Below are 23,464 nucleotides of genomic sequence, written 5' to 3' on the forward strand. Positions count from 1 at the left end.
TTTCTGAAATGAGGCGATGGACCCACCGCACATTTCCGCCGTGGGTTGCATTACAGAGGCCGAACAGCTGCTTGCACCCTACTGAGAGGAGTGGGCAGGCGTGCAATGTGAAAGTATTGCGAGTTGAGCAAAGCATGATCATTTGTCTTTTGTTACTATGGAAATCATCTGCACGGCTGCACATGCAAATGACTGCACTTGGGCAGCCAATTAAATACGTCAATAAAAGTATATAAATAAAACAGGGTCATGCTTACTCATTATGCAAAGAGCAAAAAATATCATATTTATATCATGCTGATTAAATTGGTATGATTATTGCAAATCATTTTGTTTCACCTGGAGCTGTAATTAAGTGACACCACTTAATGAGAAGGAGCCGGCATTGATTGAACAGACTTCTGTTGGAAAGTTCCTCTGACAATGAAAGATGTTTCTGTTTACATCTCTTGGCATTTTCCATTTCCCTGACACTGCTGCCTTTCCAATGAGATGAAATACAGAGTTTTGTACACAATTAAAAATACCTTTGCGAAAGATATTTACAACTTTCAGCCGGCCGCTTTGCAGCTTGAACAAACTACCAAATGGTCTAAAAATATGCTTTCCTTCTAGCACTTCATTTTTTTTTTTTTTTTTTTTTAGAGTCAAAACAATCAATATGACAATTAAAATAATATTGAGTTGACCACACTATTTATTTTCCCTGGGTATACTAGGTCAAATTCTGCTCTCGTTTAAATGGGCATATTACTGTCATAAATCCCAGGATTTCAAGGGAGCTCCTCTGCATTTGTACAAAGCTAAGGGTGAGATTAATTTGGCTCACAGACTTCCAAAAGAAACAGGCACATGAAAAAATGAAGCTATGACCGTATGCAATGCTTACAATACCCCACTGACAGACATTCCTAAAACCAGATGGATGAACTTACTAACAAAACTCACATGTGCTGGATGGGGGGGCTTTCTACTTGCTCAAAGTCAGCTTGAAGCTGTGATCTTTCACCTGAATGCTGAGCACATACCAAGCTTACTTTACAGCTTCTGCTGATGTCTCCTGCCACTATGTGGAAGTGTGATGGATGGCAGAAGAAAGACGTATAAATGAGGTTTTGCAGGTTTTATTCAGCATCAGCCCCGCCAGCCATATGTCCCTCATTTGCATGGCCAAACTCGGCAGAACTCTTTTATTGTGGCTCATTTTGTGGTCTCTGAAGACGCCATAAATATTTCCCTCTACAGAGAAGTCTTACGCATTAATGATAATAGGATCGTTTAGCAAGGCAAATAGGAGGACTGCCGACCTTAAGTAATTTGGCATCTTGATGTTTCATATTTAGAACAACCCAAATCCAAGATTTACCTGGGGTGGCTAATGAACATTTCACCTAGATCAGATCGGGATGAGAAAATGATGCTTTGTGTATTTTCAAATTCATGAAAGAATCCAGTGTTCCTGAAAACCAAGGATACATAGAAGTTGTCTGAGCCAGGTGCGCTGTCTTCAAGGTCTGCGTCTGTGCAATACTCTTCCCGCATAATACTCCTAATTTTGTAACAAACTTTCTATTCTTGCCCTGGATCACCCTTGAACAGAAACTGCCAGTCCAGCTTGTCTTATGATGCATGCAGAAGGGGACTGGAAAGAAAATCCATCACTCATATTTTCAACTATGATGTGAATTTACATTTCTAAAGGCAAAGGGCTAGATTGGAAGCCTTCAAAAAAGAAAGAAAGGAAAAAAAGGAACAGCTTTGCTATTTTGGTTCACTACACAGCAGAAACCTACTGCTAACAAGGGCCTACGGTCAATATTAAATATTGCAATATAAATATTTACTACTGCTACTGTTAATAGGAAGCCACCTCACCCCTCACTATTGATCAGAGTGGAAATGAAAGCTTTATGATTAGCCAAGAGGATATGGGAATGTGCTCTTAGTAAAATGCAAATAGAGATTAACCCAGTCTCCGAAGACATACTGTCCTCTCCACCTCAAATGCGAAACTGCCCTGTAATTTTGGTGCCATGTCCGAATGGCCATATTTCTTGAATGCTGCTCTAAGTGGCAGCCGTCTTCAGAGAAAAGCTGACTTTCTGAAATTTCCATCCTACAAGCGGGTGAGACTCGCCTGGGCTCACTGTCATATTTTAAGTGCCGAAAACCTTGCAAGATTTCAGGATGACGACTAGCAAAACCTATCTGTGCTTTGAGTTCAATTTAGCAGTCCAAACCACAGCCAATGGTGATCCACATACAAAAACTGCCTTCTTGGACCACCTGCGAAATCTCTCAGCAGCAGCTTCACATTGGAAAAAAAGGAAACCTGAAAAGAACACACATGCCTTCATCTGTGAAAAGATATCTACCGATGGGCATATTTTATAGGGGTTCACCACTATTTGTGATTTCTTGGTCCCTTTATCAGTCACCTCAAGCACCTGACACCCTGGTTGAAAACATCTGGATGCCTCCCTGTAAGAAAAATTACAAATAGAAAAAAATGATACTCTGGTTCCATAGCTCACAAAGCAACTCTCTCAAAGGAATATCTTAGGTCAACCCATTAGGGGTCATTTAGCATCAGTGTACACAGGCCATCATCGGGGTTGGAAGAGGGAGATGAAATAATCAACACCTTCTTCTCAGCTGAAAGAAAGATGGGCGCCCAGAGATGCATCACTCTGTACTAATAAGCGTTTGCAACCATCCATCTTCATGGGACATATTTGTCTAGTGCCTCAAAGTGAATGGGCAAATAGCCAAAGTCTCTGTTTTTTCACTCCCTCGCTCTTTGGGGACTAGAGTTATAGAGGAATTGATGCCAAAACAAATCTTGACCATTTTCTCTTAAAGACAACCCAGGTCGTTATTATTTGTCACTACTGTCTCGAAATCAGGTCATTATATACATTGTAACTATATGTAAAGGCAAAATGGGTTGGAGTGGGAAGGGCAGAGAAATACTTGGATGCTTTGGCACCGCTCTCCAGTCAACCAGCAGGAGTTACTACCATTCCCTGGTGAGTGCGGGGCAGCACATCACGTCCCAAACCCATAGCAATCCAAAGACCAGGGGGCAGAGTGAGATTCAGGTTGGGGATTTCACCAACTTAGCATAGACTTGTATGAAGGGCTTGCTCCTGTACCCATTACAGATCAATAAGAAGCTCAGTGGGACTAAGGAGCAGGAAGTTGAATCCCTGTATCTGAGCACACAGGCTAACCAGCAGGTCATCTTTCCTCCAGTTAAAAGGCTCTGGAAGAGTCACAGAATCATAAAAAATGAGGGCGGGAAGGGACCTCAGGAGGTCACATCTAGTCCAACCCCCTGCTCAAAGCAGGACAGGTCCCAACTAGATCACCCCAGCCAAGGCTTTATTTAGCCGGGTTTTGAAAACCCCTAAGGATGGAGCTTCCACCACCTCTCTGGGTAACCTGTTCCAGTGCTTTATTACCCTCCTAGTGAGAAAATTCTTCCTAATATCTACCCTAAACTTCCCTTGCTGCAACTTGAGACCATTGCTCCTCGTTCTGTTGTCTACCACCACTGAGAATAGCCTAGAAGCAAATCAGGTGTGTTGAGCAGACTCACCCTATAACACCACGACCAGCATTTGCATTTAACTTGATTTAGTCTCAGTGAATCATTTCCTTTTCCAGTCATCGGATGGGTGCGAAGAGGTGAATGAAAATCTGGCCAGGCTTCAGCCTCGCTTTTATTGAGCCTGACCCTGTAAGCCCTGAAGCCAGTAAAGCTGCTGCTGGCATCTGTGAGAGCTCTGCCTGTGAGAAAGGGCTGCAGTATCTGAGCTTTAAATGAATTCATTTTAGCATTGTTGTTTATTAAATGTAAAAAAAGGGGGGGGGGAATTTGAATCAAAGTGCACTGTGAGCTCGGCATACAGGGAACTAAGACTGTATTTTGAGCAATGGGGGGCCTGCATCCTACCATACCCAGTGCCCCTGACTGCCAAAGTCCACCCAGGCCATTGAAATCCCTTGCACTGCAACTGTAGTCCAGACATTTGTGAAAAGAGCAGCCACTGGGAATTCATTAACACTGCTAAGTCAATACTCCGAAACCACTTTTTGCAATCGTCCCCCAGCTTTAACAAAGGCTTGTAGTCAATACAAACTTCTGCTGGTTTCAACCCTGCAGCCCACCATGGAAAGAGTCTGGGATGAGACCAATGCCCCTTACCTACAGAGACCTTCATTCTTCAGGAAAGACCTTCAGTAAAGCTAATAAAGAAAATGAGTCCTTTCTTTCTAAAAGTCACCTTGTCCTGCTCTAACTTGCTGCAAAAGTAATAATAAAAACCTCTCTTTTTTTTAAACAATCCCATTTGATACTTAAAATGCAGCCAACAGGGAAGAAAATTTACTAATAAAGGCAGGAGTTAAAAGTCTAAGTGCTGAAACTATTACAGACCATATTTCAGATATACATGGATATAAAGTATATATTTTACGTTTGGCATAAGTTCCCCCTGCCAAAAATGTGGCAGCTGTATTTGCTAATCTCCATGGGAAATATTATAAAGAATAAAAAGCAAACAAATTTTCCTTTCAAATAAGCTTGACCCATATATTTCAGACATATGTTCCCCTCTGAAACTTCAACCCTCTTTGATGGCTCTCTACATATTCCCCCCCACCACCCTAAGAGCAAATTCTTTGTTGTCATAGCAATTCTTTCCCACATTACTATAATGCTGGCCTCCTCGGTTTCTGCAGCTAGCAATCAAAAGCCTCCCCTCCTGCCCTGCCTCCTCAGCCCGCAACAAGCAGTTAGTATTCCCCAGTCCGTCTGTTGTTTTGCACATGAGCTTTCACTGTTATGCTCCCACCCCTCTAAATCCAGACACTTAATGACACATCTCCTAACATGGATGGAGACAGGATTCACTTTGGACTCATCTACGGCACCTGACATTTTTGTCTTCCCTCCCTGGCATTTGCTCTGTTGTTTCCAAGCTCCTCTGGTGGAGGGATGAACTGTTGCCATACACCTCCAGTTAGCACTAGGATTTTAAGGAGCCTGAAAACAATCTTGAAATGGCTCGAGCTTATTAAGCACTGTGGGTTATTAAGAGCATGCTCATTATTTTTACCCCTGTAGATATGATCAAAGACTATGCAACCAGACCATCTACTGGATTGTCCAAGTAAGCTTGAACTGAGGATTTATGAATCTAAAAACAGGAGTTAATTCTCGGGAGCAGAAAGTCTTGCTATATTAAACTCAAGCTTCTTTCCATGGCCCAGCCGCTGGAGAGAGACAAACACTGACTTGCCCAATATGCAGCAATGGTTAATGGTCAGGTTTTTTTTTTTTTTACGCACCTACTCACTAATGCTGACCGGTGACCTCTTGCAGTTCACAAGTGAAGTGGCGTTTCCACCCGCTCTCATTTATAGTTTATCTCCCTTCTCTTTCCCGTCCACAGGTCTGCGTCAGCATAGATGCTCCTACTCCTTAAGGGGTGATTCATCGCTTCAGCAATCATTCCTCTATCCAAGTGCCCCTTCTCCTTACACTGCCCGTTGAACAGCTCATTGCTAGGAAACCAGAATGGCGATAACCAGGAATAACAGCATAGGCTCATAGATTGTAAGGGACCTCAGAAGATCATCGGGTCCAGCAAGGAAAAACAACTGGGGTCAAGTGACCCCAGCGAGGTGACCGTCCAGTCTCCTCTTGAAGATCTCCAGGGTAGGTGATTGCACCACCTTTGGAAGGAGCTTGTTCCACAGTGTGGACACCCTGCCTGCAAAGACATTTTTCCTATTGTTGAGTTTGAAAAGGTCTCCCAGGAGTTTGTGGCCATTACTCCTGGTTTTCCCCAAGGGTGCCCAATCTGATATATAGCATGATATAACAGATGCTAGCAAACATCAGGTTGTAGGTCTGATCCTCTCCTCAATGACATGGAGGTTTGATACTTTTTTGAGCTGGCAGAGGATGAGGTCTTGTGTTCATTCATTTCAGTTCCTGCAAACCTTAGTGAGTCATGTTACAGTCAGTGGTACTGCTGGTTCCAGTAAATCCTGCTAAATGGGACAAAGAATCAGGTCCCGAACGTGGGCCCATTCTCACTGAATTCAACAACAACAAAAAATAGGACTGATCTGGAAAAGCTGCGAATTTAACTTTATGGAGAACCATGGTACTCATGCTGAAGGAGAAGCAGTTTTCTTCTGCATTTTGTCTGTGAAGAGAACTTAATTGGTATAGAAAACCCACTTCTGTGCATTTCCATGCTGCTAGAAAATAAATATGACACCTGAAAAATTTCCCTGGATGAATGTTTTTGTACCACAGCAGACATTTCAATGCCTTTGGGGTAATTATTTTATTTTCCTTTACAATGAAATGCCACGCAGCTACTGAAAAGAATACCACAGAAGTGCTGAGACCTGTAATGGGACCAAGGCTGACCTGTGCCAAGCACTGTACAAATGTGCACCCCCTAATCCCTCTGATCCACCCCACCTCCTCCTCCCCATACACCCCTTCGCTGACTCCAAAGAGTATGCAATCTAAGCATATGCACTTGGTAAGAAAAGCACTAGGTAGTCTGCTCCTCAGGAGGAATCAGAGAGCCCCCAGACGAGCTTTGCCTTTGTGGAAGGGAGAGAAGGGGACAAGAGAAAAACATGACTGAGGAAATATAAAATGGGTTGCATGTGTCCTCCAAAAAACCAAGCTTATCTCATATAATGTGCTAGAAGCTGCAGGAGAAAACTACTTTGCTTAGTGACTTATCTTATCCCTCCCCCAGCTCCTTCCCCCCACACACTTAGGACCAGATTGTGATCAACCCATGCACACACATGCAAGAACAAGGAAAAGGTTTCTCCTACTTCCTCCATTTGCTTAAGAGCCAAAGTGCTGGACAGTTGCGTACCCCTGCAAGCTGCTCAAAAGAGAGCAGGTCTAGGGAAGGGAGCACGGTCCCGCTTCTATACCCCCCATCCGTGCTGTGGTACACAGGAGGACCACGTACACCTGCAGGAACTGCACGCACCATCAGTGAAGACTGGATGGTGGACGACTCCCTTGTCTACCCATGGGACAGACCGAGTCTCAAGAAAGACAGCATCTCCACAAGCACTCTGCAGAACCGCACAGCTCTTCTGACACAGGGCGAAAGCCAAGAACAATTTCTATCCCTCACAGTTTGCCTTGTGTGAGTTCCCCCTTTGCTCGAGGAGTTTTATTTTGGGCCAATAAACTTTAGGTAAATTAAATAAGCTTCAGACTCCTGTACAGCACTATTTATGAATTAAAAAAAGCACATCATCATACCCCCAACCAGCCAATCACGCATTTACTCCGTGACCATAGTAAATTGGGATGAAATAAGGGGAATAAAAAGTTCACTGATCTGCATGCTTGTTCAGTAGGGCTCTCACGGCCTGACTTCAGAATGACAAATGAAAGACTTTGGATCCATTTTTGGTTTTCAATAAAAATCTTGTTTAACACCGTCATGAATATTCATACTGTTGGCCCAACTCCAGATTAAAGAAGAGGAGCCAAATCAAGCAGGGAAATAGCAGACCATTCGCTCTACACAAGGAGGAAGCACTGGCGTTTGTATGCTATGGCAGGCACTTTAAAAATGGCACAAAATGAACATAGCTGTATTAGCCATGGAGTAGGCTTCACAGGAAAGAAAGCCCTCCTCCACCTCCTGCGAAGGAAGCCTTCGGTGGTCACACTGAGGATGCCATGCAGCAGCGAGAGCCCGATCAGCGGGAATCTCTCTGTGGAGTTCAGTGGGATTTGGATCTGGCACTTGCATCCCAGGAGCGTAAAGGCTGCTGCACTCTTGCTCTCAGCTGCTGCTTGCAGTTGACGTGTGCCATCCAGCGCGGGGTCTCCTGAAGGCCCGGCTTTAAAACAGATGCAATCCCTCTGGCAGCAGGGCGAAACGGTTTGAGAAGGTGCTGAGTGCATGCCTCGTGTGCTGGGTGGAAAAAAAGGAGAATGGGAGGGGCAGGGGGCGTACCAACGTGCCCTTCCTAGAGGTTTGAACAGCTGCCTGTGCTAGCCTCCAGCAGTCCTCGTGCTTGGGTAGGTCAAGGTCTCCGCTTGGAACGACTCCTTTGCAGAGACGGGCAAGAAGGGCCGATTTCTTGATTTCTCTTCCCCATCCCCTTGCCCCACTTGTGCAAGCAAGTCATCACCCCCCCCCCCCAAGTCTCACCCCACCTACTGGGGTGTTATAAACCCTGGTTTACAGGTGGATCAACTGTGGCACAGAAAGACAACGTATGTGCTCTTTCTACTGAGACTTTCCCAGGTTCATACTGAGTCGGTGGCAACCTCAGGATGGAGCTCGGGGGAATCTAGCGCTAGCTCCCAGGTCTCTCCCTCCTACCCAACACCCTTTGTATCTAGGTTACATTGCCTTATTTATTTTCCCATAATAGGCAGATGGATCTCACAAATGTCAGAGTCCCAAACAATCAGGGTGAAGGATGATTTTGTGGTTAAAGGCACTCAGGAGAACAGTACTTAACACCGAGCTCTACCACAGACTCTCTCCAGTGACCTTTGCCATGTCACTTCAGCTCAGATAGATGCAAGTATTTAGGTGCCCAATTCTTATTAGCTACCTAATTCCCACTGAAATCAAAGCTCCACTGAGCAGACACATACCTAATTGAAACCAGAAGTCAGGCCTTTGAGGATCTGGGCTGTATTGCTTTGTGCCCGAGTGCCACCCCTGTAACAGGAGGACAAGTCTTGACAAAAGACAGCAAATTTAATACGGCTTAGATTAATCTGATATTGCCCTTCTTCTGCCCTTTTCATCTTTCTTGTCTATTCATTACTGTCCATGCTGTGGTAGTGCTAAGAAGTCCCAGTCCTGGACCCATGCTAGACACTATTCAACTACCGAGAGGCTGACATTCAAGCTATTCAGACCAAGCAGAATCCCTCACTGCACATTTGTACAATGCCTAGCGTAACAGAAAGCATGCCTTGATCTCAGTGCTCCTGTGGTTAATTAATTAATAACAGAAATGGAGGAATAACAAATGGTAAAACAAATGGTAAGCTATGAGAGGGGCTTTGTTTCCACTAGGCTACTTTAGAGCCATTGCACCTCCAATAGCATTCTCCGACTGAGTAAACTTTAATGAGTGTTGGTAGATTTTTGGTTTCAAACCTGATTCAGCGGGGCATTTAAGTATTTGTCTAACTTAAGAGTAAGTAGTGCCATTGAAATTAATAGGATCAGTCATGTTTAAAGTTAAGTATGTGCTTAAAGCACCTTGATGAATGGAGTTTTTAGCAATACATAGTCTTGTCCAATTACCATGTTTGCTAAGTAACTAGAAAGAGAGGCACCTGTCCTATGAGGCTTTTTTATATTTTTGAAAAGAGCTTTTTGATAATAAAGAGCATTTATTATTTTAAATCCCAACCACTGAAACCTCTACATGCACATGCAACAGAGCTCTGATAACATTGTATAAGCGTCTACCACGCCCTAGGAAGATATTATTACTCCTCTATAGCGGGGTCCTCTCACACTATCAGATTAAATTTTTTTTATTGTGCTTAATTAGAGTAAAGAAATCACATCCCAAATCTCTTCTTTTCTTCTTCCATTTCAACTGCAAAAAGGGGAAGGTGCAGATGGGGTAAGTGGTTACATTGGTTACTCGGGGAAAAAAGGCTGACCCAGCATGTGGGAGGAAGTGAATAATTAAAATAAGAACCCAATCTTGCAAACACAGTTATGCATTTCATTAAATTTAGTCACATGAATAAAGCTGCAGGAGTCATGGTAGGAAGATATCCCAATTTTGCTCCCCTCCAGACCTGCAAAAGAGCCGTTCAAAGGTAAGAAAAGGAGAAATACTCTACTGTACATTTATTTCTCAGCATGATGTGAAGGGCATGATTACGATTTCAGCACACGATTCAGTGAGCTGTGGTCACTCAGTATTATCTAATCTCTTGCTCTCTTTGGCTCACCTTTTGCAGAGACATTTTGGAAACCTGCTATGCAGACATGGCAAATTCCTTCCTGTCCTAATGAGGCATTACCACGCCCACATAAACCATTCACTCCATTACAGTTACCCACATGAGCATGGACTGCTTATTTCAGTAAATGTTTACAGGATCTGGTCACTTTAAATAATGGATGAAAATAGAGAGGTTGAATTCAGAGAAGCACAAAACGGTGAATCCTCATTACCCCCAGCTCTATTTCTTGGGCCACAAAAATTGGGTCAGGAACTTATGAGAGCTCATTTTCTCTTGCTATTACACTTTGATCATAAATCCTAGGAAGTAACCATCGGCTGGGGAGACCTGTAGGTTTTGCACAACCAAAACCAGTGGTCTGGATTTCTATTTACCCAAAACAGCAAAAGTGGTTCAGTTAACAGAGACCACCTTTCCTCTGTGGGGACTGTAAACGCTTGCCAAACCTTTTAAAAAACTGGCCAACAGAGGTCTGATTCAACTTGTCTTTTACTTTCCCTCCCTTCCGAGAGAACTGTTACTTCCAAAACAGGAAGATCCAGCATACACACATTTAAGTGTGCACAGTTTAAAGTGGGAGCTGTGATTTTGAATGTGACAGCTTCATTTTCTTGTGTTTGCAATGACTCAATTACTGCAATCCTCTTGTGGTTTTTTTGGCTGCTTCTTTTATGTTTCTGATTCTGTGAACGGATTGAGTGTTTGATGACAAGGCAAATCATGGAGCCAATGTAACACTCCCAGGGGACCCCTTAAGCACCATTTAGACAATTATCAAAGTAACAGTCCTTATACATTGAGATGTTTTTAGCAGAGAAGGATGCACACATGCTCCTTGCTGCATGCCACGAATTTGTATATTCTGGCTCTTCAAGGAAGGTATTTAAAAGAAAAAGCCATAATAAAAATGAACAGCTGTGAGAATAATGTGGAGGCAGATACTATTATGCAACGCAACAGGACAACCGTTGACTTTCTGAGCAATCATTACCTGGAACAAGCCACTCTAAACCCATTTCCAATCATGAAAACCATGTCCCCTGGTGCCTCCCCCTCCATTCCTGTGGAGATCCCTTTTCCAAATTATAGGAAGAAGAGGGTTGTGATCCTTCCTCTTGAACATCTCTGCATATAACACACCCCATGCACTTTTTAAACAATGTCTTGCCTTTCACCATTATTTTTTAGCAAGGTTGAATGAAGGGCGCACAACACCAAAACTAGGGCAGTCAGTATTACTGGCTCTCCAGATTGTCAAAGAACTTCACAAAGGTAGGCAAGTAGCAATGGATTCATATCAACCAGGTGAGCAATAATCCCATTTAGACAATATTAATGCTACAAATAGTTTGTGTAACACATTCCCGTCTCAAGAATCCCAAATCCCTTTCAAAACTCTGGACCTAATCCTGTAAAGATTTACACATCACAACAGGGTAGCTCCCCACAAAGCAAGAACAAGACTTAGCAGCACTCCCTCTACTTGGGGGAGAACATGAATTGCTCACCCCTGGGACCCCCTGCCCTAAAGAGCTTGCAAGCTAAACAGACCAGGGCAGAAGACGAAGAGGTGGAGGAGTCGTTATAAAATTACGCAACACAAGTCCTGTCTCCTGCCTCTCAGCCTGACGCTCTGTCCATTAGACAACGAGGTCAGCGGCCCGTTCTCGGCAGCTCTGGCTCAAGAGACCACGGATTTTGAATGCGGTTTCTGGCCACTTGCATAAAATAAACAGTGAATAATAATAATACGTTTCTGTGGGTTTATGCTACTGTTTACCTAGGCAGCAAGAAACAAAAACAGAGGTTACCATAGCAATGGAAATGATACTCGTTACCTGAGTTGATGCAAAAATTAAGGCAGATGGGTTACTAGATGGCTGAGCGTTCGTACTTGGGCAAGAGAGGGGGAGGAGGCGTTTCCATCCGTTCCTAATGAAGTCTTCAGGGTTTTGTTTTGGGGGGGGGGGGGGGGGGGGGGGTTAAACATTTTTTTTTTTCTTTCAGGAAATTAATAATAAAATTAATATCCAAACTGACATAAGAAGAAACGCCTGGCTTTCTCCTGTTCTCCCGTCTCTGGCCAGCAGATAAAATCTTCACCTAACCCTATCAACATTTCTGCCCAGAATTAATTACAGCAACGTTGTTTCAGACAGATAACAAGCGGAGCATTCTTTAAGCATGACTCTGGAGTCCTAGAAAGTGGAGATTAGCACATCTACTTCGTGCCCACATGGACGAGGCAGGGCTGTTCATTGCATAGTGTTTTGCGCAGCTTGATTTAAGGCGACGATGTTGCGCCACGGAAGCCAATGGAAGATTTGCCACTGGTTTTAATGAGCCACGGCTCAAGCCCTACCTGACCTAAGCAATAGGATTTCCGCAACTTTGCTTGAGGGGCTCAGTTCTGAAGCTGAGCTCATTAGGCCATTAAATACCACGAGAACCATCAAGAGCATGGTAGTATCTCTAAATAGCTGCCAAATCCCCACGTCAGGGATCCAGGTCACCTACTTCAATGCTTCTGTAAAGCTGCCTGCAAGGATGCATGATCCCCAATACTGGAACTTGCTTGTGTAATGCATTTCTCATGGTTTCTGCTCTCAGTGCAGGTCAGGCACTCCTCTATCCAATCCTTTTCGCTGTGTGATGAATAGCCAGAATGAATTAGGACTCTGATGTCACTGTTTTACTGATGGAGCCCATACATTATCCCATAAAACAGCATGACCTATCAGGCATACTTACGTGCACATCCCAGGAACAAACACTACATGTGCAGGCTAAGTGAAGGGCCCAGTCATTCCCTCCCCCGGTCACTACAAAGCAGAAGGGTAGGCCTTGATGCTACATGGCGCCAGTCTCCCACAAGTCCAAGGGTTTCCCCCTGTGTCTCTTTTCCTCTAGTCTAAGCAGCGATCTGAAACCCTAAAGAGGCATCATTGGAGACTGCTGGACTTCCAATGCACGTAACCCCCTGGCAGCTTTGCTAGTTTGCCTATTATCAGCCAAAAATGGGAATTTTTTTTTATCTTATCCAATCTCGGCGACACACATCAACTAAAAGAGGAGGATGCCTACTATTACAACCATTTGCAGTGCACCAATCAATACCTGATAGCTGGCCCTGCTGCATAGAGATTCAATCAGAAGCAATGCCACTCTCTTCATGAAACAAAGTCCTAAGCAAAAGTTAACCGACATGTGAAGGTGATTTCAGAACAGCTTCTAGAGCCTATCCTAATTCCTACTGGAGACAGGCAAAACTAGAGCCAAAAGCACTCTGCACTTCATAAAAATCCTCAGCACTTGCCAAAACTGACTTGTCTAATGCTAGATTAGCGACTCTCATTGCTTTCAGTATTCGTTTTCAGCCGTTCTGATGGGAAACGGTGCAGTGAAAGGGTATTGCCGTCAAGTTACACCATCACGGTGGTCCTCTGCTTCCTTCCCCTTTACTCAGACAGAAGCATTATCTGCCAAGACGCACATAAGCCATCACGCACATGCAACCATTTCATTGCTAGCACGGCGAGAGCACCATTTGTGTCCTGATGAAGAATACCCTCTGCCCACCCCGGCACAAAAAAATGTTGCCTCCGGCTCAAGTAGCTCGAGTGGTCATTAGGCTGCAGAGAGAGAGGTGTCTCTGCTTCGTGGAGATTTGGGCATTTCCAATGGGCACTTTTGCTCCGATTTTGAATGGAAACAAGGTTGAAATTCTTTGTAAAACAAAATTCAAATAAACTCTTACTAGCATCTGGGATGACGAGGAAACAATCCGCAAGACCCCCATAGGGCCTCCTCATCTCTTCCTCCACAGCATCTAATAGTAACAACAGTGGGTATGAGTATATGGACTAGACGGAAGAGAAGCCTGAACCAGTCTCTGCACCTAACTCAACTCCTAAGTTGTGGGCACCTAACTCAAAAGCTCCACAAGCCCCTGTAAAAATTTTCCCGTGAAAGATTCAATTCACAGAATTAGATTTATGAATCCTACCTGGCAGGATTCCTACTTTGGGACAGCTTAAAGACTCAGGAGTTATTACTCGCCAATGTCCCCACCGGTAGTCACTTGGCAACTTTCTACCGGTCCTGCGTCTTTTCACAGGCAAGCTACAATGTGAAGCTTTGATGCATCTTTTTTTTTTTTCTTAGGGATACTCATTTCCATTCAAACCTACAGGCTTGAACAGTCCCTTGCTTACAGTGGTCCGGGAACCCAACAGCTTGTCAGATAATCATTCGGCAGATTCCCAAGGGGTCCTTTAATGCATCAGAGCACAGCCTTTTTAGACCGCCAGCAAGCATTATCTTGGTTAAAATAAAAGCTATTCCCGGTGGTGTGGAGTTTCACTTTCCCCTGTAGGTTGGGGAGAGGGATTATGTTGTATCCACCATTGTGTCTAATTAGAAAAGTAACCAGGGATTTAATTACAAGTCGTAACTTGAGTTGCGCGAGCAGTGAACAGTCTAAATAGAGGAGAAGCACAGCGCCCGAGCACATCTTTAAGCAGCCTCATAAATACAGAGACTTTCTGGAAAGGTCACACGGAGCAGAAGGTAGCAGGAGGCACTGTGCAGCTCAGAGCCAGGTCTCGAAACAGAAGGGAAAAAGCCGAGGGGGGCGATGTACATTTAACATGTGCAGCAACACATTTGGAAAAGCAGCCAAAAAAATAAAAAATAAAAAATAGGCTTCATTGGATTGGTTGGCACTCCTGGAGGGGGAAAAGCTATTTGCTTGAAGAGGGGACCACACACAGTGATGGTCTTGAAACTTTCTTCTACGCACCTCGAACTTGCCAAAGGTTAGCTGAAAACTCAGACTTCCACGCGTCCGATGAGCGGGGGTTATTTGCTTTATTCCCTTCAGCTCTCAGTTCTTCCCCCGCCTGCTTGTTCCCAATACCTCTCCCATTAGTAGTCGGAGGAAGGCAGTTTTCAGATGGCCCAGAAAGGCACACGTTGCTTGTCCAGCATGCTTTATGGCACCACCCTAGGGTCCACTTATACTCAGTCAGGAATCCCTTTTGCACCATCCATTTAGAAAGCCACTTAGTTAAAACTGGAATGAAGACTTTGCTATACAAACTCTGAATATGAACAATGCCTTTATGGACCAAAGAGCCCCTCAAAATACTTTCCCACTGGCTAGTTCATGCCTATGGTAGGTATGGCAATCCCCATTCGCAGGTGGCCAAGTTAAAGCATGGAGTGGGTGAGACATTTTCACCAAGGGAGCAGTCTATCATTTCGAATCCGAGGAGTTTCAAGGTAATAAATACCCACGCTTGACTGCAGGGGTAACTACAGGTACTCAGCACCACTGAAAACTGGGCCTCAAATGCTGGGGTGTTAGGTGCCCACATGCTTGGTCACAAAGCTGTGCCTCACTGATTCAGCCATGGTCATCCACAGTCACAGAGAAGAGCAGGGAAAGTCTGTCTTCTGTTGTACCAAGCCCGTGTCTCATTTTAGTGTTAACAGGGAAAAAGGGGTCTGGAAAGAAGCAAGTCAGCTAGAGACCAATGTACAGTTGTTCCAGGGGTGAACAGCAAGAGGAACCCCGCTCCCTTTACATTTCCAGAGGTCCCAAGTTTCAAACTGTGGCCACTGACGCAGACTTTATGGGCTTGATCCATTTTCCACTGAAGTCGATGGAAAATTCCCCGACTGGATGGAGCCTCCACAGATCCTCAGAACAAACTCCTGAATCCTACCCAAGGTGGCCATCTGGGAAAACCAGCTCCCATGAACTTCGAATGGCTCCAGGCTTCTGGGTTTTGCTGAATAAGTCTACTGCTTTCAACATCTACTCTTCCTTGGACATGTTTTTTTAAGTAAATATATCAAATGCAACTTTTTAAACAGGAAGTATTTATGAAGGACATCTGAATGGGAATACCACAAAAAACCGGCCAAAAGTGGCATTTCACCATTGCATAATACAACCCAGGGTGCCTATGGCAGCAGGTGGGGATGCCGCACCAAATGTCTTGCTTACACGGTAAGAATTAGCCAGGTGTTGGGGAAAGCAGTCCTCCTGGTGGCTCAGAGGGCAAGCCCAAAGGGAAAGTCTAAGGGACAGCAAAAGGGAGCCTAGTTTTGGCTGTTATTTTGTGCAACAGCTAAAGCCCCAGACCTGGGATTTTGAAGCCAAGATTGCTTTCCCAACCAAAATGGAACATGAAATAATAAAACCACGGAAGCAAGTCCTCAGGCTTTGAGCTCCTTTCTCGTCAGATGTGGATTGAATTGCTTTTGTGCTTGGCTGTTTCCTAACAATAGCAAAATCGCTTTTAAATATTTAAGTACTGTAGAGATGCACGGGCAAAGGAAAATGGTTTGATGTCATTCACATCTGAAGACACGCACATACACACAATGGAGAACTCTTCCCTCGTGACCTCCCACCTCTCCTCATTTCTCTCTCTGCCACATTAGGTTTAAAATGAGAAAGACTGCAGCAGTGGAAAGAAAACACGTCCCCCCACCCCCCCGCCCCACACTTTCCTTTTTAAAGTCTCCACTAATGGACACCAGTATCTGTTGTGTTGAGTGAATGGCTCCTTGGGACAATTCACCTGGAATTACAACGTACAGACAGCTCAGCTGGTTTGCAGAGGCTTCCTTGCTCTGGTTAGGTTCCCCTTTAGCCACCCTTACAAACAACAGGTTTCAGCACCGCCAGCCACGGAGGCTGCTACATTGCAGACAGGGATGAAAACTAACAACCCAGCAACGAAGATGGGTAAAAATCTCAGGCCTATGAAGGACTACCAGTCATTTCCATTACCTTCACCTAGCAGCATCTAGACTTAAATCAGTCACATTCACCGGGACATCTCTCTGCTTCTGGGTTGTTTTTTTTCCTTCAAAAAGGACAACTTTTTCCCCGATACCAAAAAATGAGGGTGCTCTCGGTGTCGAGTGCACATTATGGAAATAAAAGGGACAAGGTAAAAAAAGGCCTGCTGTTACACCCCTCGCTGGCCTTTGAGCCTGATCTTAACAGATCAAGAGCACGTAGGGGGCCCATTTCCGATGCAAGAGGCTGCACTTGCTGATTTTATCTATTGTACTTCTAGGACCACCGTTATAGCAGCAGCTAAGCTCCTCACCGTCTTTGATATGCTTATGCGCTAACCCCTGTCTGAGATAGAGGAGATCTATCACCGCCATTCGACAGGTGGGGAACCGAGGTACAGACGGTGACCTGGCCAAAGTCACTAGCAGCCAGTCGAGTTGCTGGTTGCTATGACTGCCTACAAGCGTGACCACTGCTGTCTCATGGCTTCTCTGTGCTCTCCCACCTGCTTGCGCGCTGCCCTTGCCTCTCGTCTTATGCTGCAGGTGCTCTAGGGTGAGGACCATTTCCTTTGCACAATGCCTCACGTAAACGGTCCTGGTCCACGATGGTGGCTCCTACAGTCTATTGTAGTACAAATACTACATAAATCAGGCAACTGTAGTTGGGTCTAAATCCCAGAGAAACTCTTCATAACACTAAGCTTCATGCTAGACCCCAACTGGACTATGTGGGGAATACAGAGGAGCTACATGCAGACTACAATAGTCCAACAGTCACAGCAAAGCGTTCAGTGCACCAGACTTCACAGGGACAGTGCTCATGCTTTTTTACTCTGTATCACAGGGGCTACATCATCTCCGAGCACCACACATGCACGAGTCCTATTGAGCCTGCAGGAGCGCAAGCAATCGTGACAGCATGAGCTGTATTCGATCCTGCCTTCCATATCATCAGCAACACTGTCTGCAAGCTCTAGGGGGGTCATTTCTTGACCAGTGGTGACATAAAAGGTTGACTCGGTGAAGAAAGGTTTGCACATCCCAGGCAAATTTTTCAGGGAAGGAAGTCGGAAACGATCAGTCCTCATAGGATTTGTGAACTCTGTGATAGGGTTGCCCTTTGGGGATGGCACTAAGAGAAACTGCAGCATAATCTCTCCTGCACATTCTGCACAGGTCATACAAAATTAGAGGCGCAGGGTCTTGGCTTGACCTTCCTACTCCTACGAATAAAATTTACTGTGTAGAGTAAATGGTATTATACAACATGCAGACTTCTGGGGCTGGAGACTGGCTCTTTGAATGGCTTACCTTTCCTGAACCCTCATGTGAAGCCACAACACAACCCGGTGGTGACCTTAGGGTTTGGGGGCCTTGGGCAAGGAAGTCATTCTGGGCCCCATAGAGGTTTAATTTTGATGACCGACAGCTGTATCGTGGATCTTTTTAATATTCTTTGGGGGAACTAGATAAATTGTTAAGTGCTAAAATGCAAACAGAGCCACTTCTTTGCAAAAACTTCACTCCCCAAAAAAATCTGTCGCAAAATTTCGGGGACTCCTGAAGTGTGGGGCCCTGGCCAGTCACCCAGTTTGCTACTGCACAACCAAGCCCTTAATCACCAAGATGCAATGAATGCGGCTTGCCATCGTGCTACTCTTCCTGTTGCTCTTCTGTTAACAGCCACACTTCAGCGCTGCCCTGCGTGTCTCTAGGTTTTTCGCTCTTAATACCTCCAGCATTCTTGAGCCTGCCTAAAACAGCAGCACTGTCAATACTCATTAGGACCTGACATATAAAGCTGCCTTAGCTCATCTGGTTAATAGCTTTCCTCACTACATTTATCCTTTATCCCTCTTCCAATCTGTAGATTTATTATCACTACTGATTATCTATTGTCTTGTGTTGACTTGTTTGCTGGGAACAGGTAATTCAATAATACTGTTTATAAACTACCACCCTTCAGGTGCAATGAAAGTTACATGGCGAGATCCATAATTAACCATCTCGAGTGGAAAAGAACAAGTTGCTAATCGGGGCAGATGATAACTTCATCCCCTTTCCATACGCTTATCCTGCTCGGCCTCTCCTGTAAAGCGGGTTATGTGACAGCCCAGCAGCTTCTACAACAACAGAAAGATAAGCTGCTGCCCATGCTGGTAACTCAACGCTCTTACAGCTCTTAATTGGACCGCTTTGGCCCTCTGCTGCTTAGGGGCCCCGTGAACGAGCAGATGAGACGTATCATGTCACGAAAAACAGACGCCGGGTTCCTTCGAGAGCACGGTGGAGCGACGCGTTTCCACAACACAAGCCATCGAGATCTCCAGAGCAGCCTGATGCTTTTGGTTGCTCGGTTTCCCGGCATCACAAGTACGAATAGAGACTCCAGACTTGGAACTGGACTTCGCGATATGCAGTTGGCTGCAGTTAAACATACACGCACCTTGTAGATGCATCTTTTAAGGGTTATCTCAAGTACTGAACCTATCTGGTGGTGTCCCAATGATTCTTTCCAATTGGCAAAAGTGTAGTAAATGGACACAGGCAGACAAGGCTCCTTGGGTAAATCCGGTATCTTTTTTTAGACCAACTCAAATAATTGGAAAAATCCTTCTTAGCGAGCTTTCAGGTACAAATGCCCTTCCTCAGGCCCTAGACCAGGGGTGGGCAAAATGCAGCCTGCGGGCCAGATGTGGCCTCCCAGGCCATTCTATCCAGCCAGCAGGGCCACCAAAAAATTTTATAAATTGATATTTATTTGCCCCTGGCCGCCTGTCATGCAGCCCTGGATGGCTTGCCAAAACTCAGTAAGCAGCCCTCTGCCCAAAATAATTGCCCACCCCTGCCTTAGACTAACATGGCTACAATCTGTTAATGGACACAGCCATTTACTGGCTCAAATAATAGATGTCTGCCCTCAGGTCTTTATCCTATAATACCACACATCTATGATGATCAAGGCAGAGCCTCCAAAGTCAATCAGTTGAGCCTTGTTCAAGTCAGTGATGCCACACCTATCTCCACCAGCCCTTGAAAGCACGTGGAAAAACCAGTACAAACCAGACTATGGAACCAGCCCTGTTCTGGGGAGAGCTCATGCTGTTCAAAGGTGACCCTCATGTCTAATGAGAAAAAAAGGTGACCGGGATTGTCTCCCATGCCCGGGACATTTACTCAGTGGCTAGAAGAAGCAGGGATTTTCCTTAGTGAGCAGTCAGCATTATATGGGTCTCTTGTGCAGAAAGGTATAGGACTGGTGAGTGAATCTTTCTGCCTGGTCTTGCATGATGATGTTGTGACCGCTAATACCTGGCATTACACTTTCCATCTGCAGGTCTCAAAGCGACTGAGGAACATAAATGCACCAAGCCTCTCGCTACTGCTGCTAGACAGGGAAGAGGATCACTACTTCCATTTTACAGACAAGGTGTTAAGTGATCTGTCTGAGGCTACATGACAAGTCAGTGGCAGAGTTATGAGCAGAACTTGGATCTCCTGCCCGCGAGCGCCGCTCTTTAGCCGGTTCACGGTGGACCTTGAACTGGCCTCCTGCAAGGAGTGGAGAGGACTCTGCCTATTCAGACAGCGTTGCTGCCATGTTAATGTATTACCATACATAACATGCTTCCTTCCCTGTCATATTAGTTATTCTCTTTGCCTTTCCTGAAGTTCTTGGTTGATAAATTTATGGATACAGTAATAGGATTCTGAATTAAGATACAATTTAAGAACATAGTTTCAATTCCAGTGATTTGTGGCTATGAGGTCATTTAGACCAGTCTACTTTGCTTTTGCCAGTGAAGATTTGTGACCATTATTTTTTCCCCCTAAAGCAATCATCACATGCTGTTTGCCTCAGAGCTGGGTGCCGCAAAAGCTCAATGAATAGCATGCAAGAAGGAGAAAATAAAAAAAATACACCATGCCCGGGGATAATTGTGGTGTGTTTTTCTTTAGCATGATTAAATGTGAATGCATGTCATAGGATGTAGGGTTTGCTTTGGCAGGAACCCATGAATATTAGAGCATGCAGCCATTTACCTCACCAGGCTAATGGCCACAGAGAAGCTTAAAGCAGCCCCCAGGCATCTTTAACATACGCACTGGCCATTTTCTGTTTTAGGAGGGGTTTGGGGTTTTTTTTAAAGAAACACTTAAGCAGCTTCAAGGTGCCTGGGTCAAGCCTGCCTCTCAGCTACATGTGTAAATCCCTTGAAGTCACAAGATTTTCATCAGTGGAAGAGAGAGAGGAACATGGCCTCGTCTGCCTTTCACCTGCACTCATTTAGCAAGCAGAAGAGAGAAATCTTAGAAGCTGACAGACATGGCCACATCATTTATACCTCAAAGGACAGTGCCACATAATTTTCACCATCGGGTATCAACCGTCACTTCATATTCTGGTGTCAGGTGAGAGATGGAGACAAGTCTCTGCTCTCCTGCATAGGTTGCTCTGTGCACAGCTAGGCAATGCTTCACCTGACAACAACGGCAGAGAGCAGTTCCTTCTTCCTCCAGCCCCCAATCACGTCTGGGGCGGGGGGGCACACAAAAGAATAAAATGCTTAGGAAACACAGAAATAAAGACTTTCTATGCTGACAACTGCTTTCAGGTACCTCCAATGTATTTGAGGGCCCCAACTTGAGACATAGTAAAATCTTGATCTCTGCATTTCAAAGCATCTTAGTGTTTCGTGTCCTTATGTCTGGTCGCAGGCACTTCCACCAAGAAAGCAATCCCTTTTTGCACTCCAGGGCTGGGGACAGAAATTACACATAAACCAGGATAAGTGATTGGAAACAGGTTCGAATCTGCAACACAACAGAAGTTCAGCGGACATAAACTGCTTTCAAAATGGCCAAAATGGGGTTAAGATAAACCTGGGTGGATGCAGGAGAAGACTGAACTGACATCGGTTAAACTGGTTTAGTGAACTTCTGTCCCGGATCCCCTCCGGATTCAAGTTAACTCACAGTCTACCACCATCCCAGGATGCTTTGCACCACCCCCACTACTCCCCGTCTCGCAGGGTGGACAGGCTAGCTTTGGCCAAGCTGTCTGCTCCAGCCCAGCAGGGAGTCGTGCTCTAGCGCCCCCCGGCTTCTAGCCTGGGCCACTGCAGGCATGTGCGAGTCAAAAGTGAACATGTTTACTTGCTAATTAGTTCAACTGACAGCTTAGACTAGATTGAATTGATTCAGCCTTGGGCTTTTTGACGGTCTCTGCTTAGTCAAGGAGACTCCTAGTTTGTTTTAGTGTGTGCGCATGAGTGTGGAAGGGTGTAATGCAACACCTGGCTTTAGGGGATAATGAGATAACTAACTGAAGCACGGATGTACAACTGTTCACCTCAAATAACCTGCTCTGAATGAAGAGCAGCGATCGTCCATGTTGCCCGTGACAGCATCACCTGATGTGTCTTCATACACTTTCGGGCTGTTACACCGCTGGGTGTGTGAACTGAATCCCCGCGCAGACAGTCAGACTCCTTCCTGAGCTAAGGACATCATCGGATTTCAACGACCGTGTCCATCACCAACTCACTTTTCAGGGAGATAAAAGGCAGTGACACTCCAAGTTTCAAAGGGTATACCCCCACCCCCACTAAACCAACACACCAGATTCATCTCCTTTGGATTTCTTCCTTCACCGCAGCTATGCTTACTATGAAGCACGGTATTTTGTCTTCGCTGTTTCTGAGATAGGATTTGAAAAAAGAGATAAGCAGTGGAGTCCGAAAAGCTTCTTCTAACCTGGGGGGCTCCACTCTGTGAACAGGTGTCTGGCAGATTATCTCGCCAACTTAACCAAAGCCGCAAACAGCAGAACAGCTCTGGGATGCTTCAAATCCCTCCTTTTTAATAAGAGCCTTTTATCTGCCAAGCGACACTTCCTGTTCTAAAGGCTATTCTCCTCGGCAGTTGTCAACTCTGCATTAGTTTAATTCACATGCGCCTTAGAAATGAATACTTTCATGTGCAGAATCCTATGGGGAACCCTGATGTCTTGAGGTTTTCAAAGAGCAATTGTTGCTTATCACTGCAGAAATATCCCTTGAATTTAAAGCCTGGTAACAGGCAAAGAGATGCATCAAACATTTCAGTGGCGATTAACAAGTTTGTTGGTCTTTTCCAGCCTCCAAGGATGTTCTGCTGCACGGTGAGCAAACAGGTTATGAAGTCAAATAGACAGACCGCACGTCCAACCCAGGATGACAATTTGTCTATTCCTATGTACCTTGCTGCTGATGGCTTACAAAATAATGCCATTTAGTACAAACCATCTCTTTATATCTATAGCCACATCAGACACGGTAGGTATTACTTTAGCAGGTACAGGCGAGCCACAGAAAAACAATACTGCTTTCCAAGAAGTAAGGGGCTGAATCCTTGTCACCCCTGAAGTTCACATGCCAAAACCATTACAAAACTGAGATGCAAAACTATGCTATGCAGTTAAAACAAAGGCACATAAATTAAGTGCTCTATCCCATGCATTTGGCTATGCTGCAGACCTACTTCAAGGTAAAAAGCCTGCTTCTAAAACCCTGACCAACAGGGAGCTAGTATGGTGCCTTGCTGTCTGTCGTTCCACAGAAGTGGCCCCACTAGGCAATA

General features: G+C 45.0%; 1 protein-coding gene across 3 annotated transcripts in view; it reads right to left on the minus strand.

Moving 5' to 3' along the window:
* The window catches only part of TMEM132C (transmembrane protein 132C), a 291,319-nt gene that overhangs the window by 183,428 nt on the left and 84,427 nt on the right, over positions 1-23,464 (minus strand). The gene's annotated exons all lie outside the window — the stretch shown is intronic.

Source organism: Crocodylus siamensis, chromosome 9 (genome assembly GCF_052110815.1).
Source record: "Crocodylus siamensis isolate JL-2025a chromosome 9, ASM5211081v1, whole genome shotgun sequence".
Lineage (NCBI taxonomy): Eukaryota > Metazoa > Chordata > Crocodylia > Crocodylidae > Crocodylus > Crocodylus siamensis.